We start from the raw sequence: 3,402 nt of genomic DNA, 5'->3' as shown, positions 1-3,402 counted from the left end.
GGGCCTGATTACTTTGGATTCATTTTTGTCAGATGGAGTTCATAGAAAATTTAGATTATTAACTGTAGACAAAGTCAATTTATAACTGTATGTTTATTTGTGATTTTTATTGATTATGATGTGTCGCTCCATGAGAATGCAAACTCTGTGACAGCAGTCATGAACCTGGCTTTACTCAGTACTTTGGGAGTTTCACTTTGTTTTCTTTGGGGGGTTACCCGGTACTTTGCACTAAGAAAACTGAACTTCGTTAAAAAAAGAATCTCACCATAAAGGGAGAAGATTTGAACCCTCTGTTTTACATTATAGATGGTTTGTTTGAGAATTAGATCTGCCATTAGGTGCTTCAAATGCTTAACTCTTTCAATTCAAAATGAAACTTGAACATGTTATGAAAATGTCCCACAATAGAATCAGTAAGTATCTTGCATTCATCAGAAGGCAGTAATATATGTTTTTATGATTGGAGGCCTCCCTGTCTAATTCATAGCTTTCAAAGCTCTAGTAAGAAAACTGAACGACCCACTATTTTATAATTCATCTCAGTTTAAACTTCTGAATAATTTTTTTTAGTTTACCATAGTCATTTCATTACATGATTAAACTTTAGCTCATGTAAAATCTAAATCATAGGAAATAAATTTGAGTAACAGATACCCTAAAATAAGAAGAGTCACTATTTAATAGTGGTTATGAAATTTATACTTGCAAAGTTTCATTGTGGATAACTGACAAAAATACAGATTCCTAGGTTCCATTCCCAGAATTATTAAGTCTGGCTTGGGACTAGGAATCTGTGTTTTAAACTAATACTATACCTTGAGCTCTAGGTGTGAGAAAAATATTTTGGAAAATACTGCCCTTGTATCTTAGGTTTGAATTTAGCTTTTATTTCGGGGGGAAGGGAGAGTAAAGGTTTTTCAGCTGTAAAACTTGACTATAAAAATGTTTTCTATTCTGTCATGGAGACCATCCTCTTCTAGTTAATGAATTTTTCTGCATAAACAGTGGTCAGTCTTGTGAGCTGACTTTCTGCAAATTGTATTCTCCTTTGAAAATGGTTGGTTTACTTCACTTCATGTAGCTCCAAGAAGAATGCTTGCTTGCTTGCATATGTGCGCAGTCATGTCTAACTCTCTGCAACCCCATGGACTGTAGCCCACGACATTCCTGTGCTCATGGAATTTTCCAGACAAAAATACTGAAGTGTGTTGCCATATCTGTCTCCGGGGTGTATTCCCAACCGAGGGATGGAACCCACATCTCCTGCATCTCCTGCAGTGGCAGGTAGATTCTTTACCACTGAACCACCTGGGAAGCCCTCTAAGAGTGGGAGTGTGCATTATGGACAAGTAAGACTTGCTGAAATATTGGAGGTAAGTAAAGTACACTGACCTTCTAATAGCAGCAAATCAGATCTGAGGGGAAAGACAGCGCTCTACCGGGAGAATATGCCCTAAAGACTCTGAGAGGGCTCTGCTTCCATCTTAAGATTTGTACAACTTTTCTGCTGTCTCTCTACATAAAGTCCACTCCCTTTTCCAAGAAAATCACCATACTACCCATCACTCTACTGCTTTTTTTTCTTCAAAGCACTAAATATCATCTGAAATGTTCATAGTTATTTGTTTGTTAACATAGTTTTTTGTTTGCTTCTCCAAATAAAATGCAAATGCTGTCAAACCAGAACACTTAACTGTCAGTTAGGTTCAGTTCAGTTGCTCAGATGTGTAGGATTCTTTGCGATCCCATGGACTGCAGCACACCAGGCATCCCTGTCAATCACCAACTCCCGGAGTTTACTCACACTCGTGTCCATTGAGTCGCTGATGCCATCCAACTATCTCATCTTTTGTCATTCCCTTCTCCTCCTGCTCTCAATCTTTCCTGGCATCAGGGTCTTTTCAAAAATCAGTTCTTCACATCAGGTGACCAAAGTATTGAAGTTTGAGCTTGAGCATCAGTCCTTTAAATGAACACCCAGGATTGATTTCCTTGAAGTCCAAGGGACTCTCAAGAGTCTTCTCCAACACCACAGTTCAAAAGCATCAATTCTTCAGTGCTCATCTTTCTTTATAGTTCAACTCTCACATCTATACATGACTACTGGGAAAGCCAAAGCTTTGACTAGATAGACCTTTATTGGCAAAGTAATGTCTCTGCTTTTTAATATGCTGTCTAGGTTGGTCATAAATTTTCTTCCAAGGAGTAAGTGTCTTTTAATTTCATGGCTGCAATCACTATCTGCAGTGATTTTGGAGCCCCAAAAAATAAAGTCTGACACTGTTTCCACTGTTTCCCCAACTATTTCCCATGAAGTGATGGGACCAGATGCCACGATCTTTGCTTTCTGAATGTTGAGTTTTAAGCCAACGTTTTCACTGTCTTTTACAGTCAAATACAAAAGAAGAGCAGATGGACACAGAGCAATAACAATAATCACAAATCCTAAAAATAAAATTCCAATAATTGAAATAATAGCATTTTTAAACTTCTTTAACAGTCATGATAAACTTTAGATGTGACCTTGGTAAAGAAAGAATCATGAATTAGAAAGAGTACTGGGGTATTTTATTTGTAGGATATGTAATTGCTTTTATTGTTCTTATTATTGTTGATTTTGTTTTATTTCCATATGTTCCTGATTCATATGTGCCTGAGGAAGACTGGCATGTTTACTGATTTCATGGTATTTACATGTTAATTGAGGAACTAACAAAAAGATCAGGTTAAGATATGTATGAACAAAGCTAGTGAAGTTAATGGAATTCCAGTTGAGCTATTTCAAATCCTAAAAGATGATGCTGTGAAAGTGCTACACTCAATATGTCAGCAAATTTGGAAAACTCAGCAGTGGCCACAGGGCTGGAAAAGGTCAGTTTTCATTCCAATCCCAAAGAAAGGCAATGCCAAGGAATGCTCCAACTACTGCATAATTGCACTCATCTCACATGCTAGTAAAGTAATGCTCAACATTCTCCAAGCCAGGCTTCAGCAATATGTGAACCATGAACTTCAAAATGTTCAAGCTGGTTTCAGAAAAGGCAGAGGAACCAGAGATCAAATTGCCAACATCCGCTAGATCATCAAAAAAGCAAGAGAGTTCCAGGAAAACATCTACTTCTGCTTTATTGTCTATGCCAAAGACTTTGACTGTGTGGATCACAATAAACTGTGGAAAATTCTGAAAGAGATGGGAATACCAGACCACCTGATCTGCCTCTTGAGAAACCTGTATGCAGGTCAGGAAGCAACAGTTAGAACTGGACATGGAACAACAGACTGGTTCCAAATAGGAAAAGGAGTATGTCAATGCTGTATATTGTCACCCTGCTTATTTAACTTATATGCAGAGTACATCATGAGAAACGCTGGGCTGGAGGAAGCACAAGCTGGAATCAA

The sequence above is a fragment of the Bos indicus x Bos taurus genome, chromosome 4, assembly GCF_003369695.1.
Source record: "Bos indicus x Bos taurus breed Angus x Brahman F1 hybrid chromosome 4, Bos_hybrid_MaternalHap_v2.0, whole genome shotgun sequence".
NCBI classification, from domain to species: Eukaryota; Metazoa; Chordata; class Mammalia; order Artiodactyla; family Bovidae; genus Bos; species Bos indicus x Bos taurus.
The sequence above is the reverse complement of the archived record's forward strand: the minus strand, read 5'-3'. Positions refer to the sequence as shown.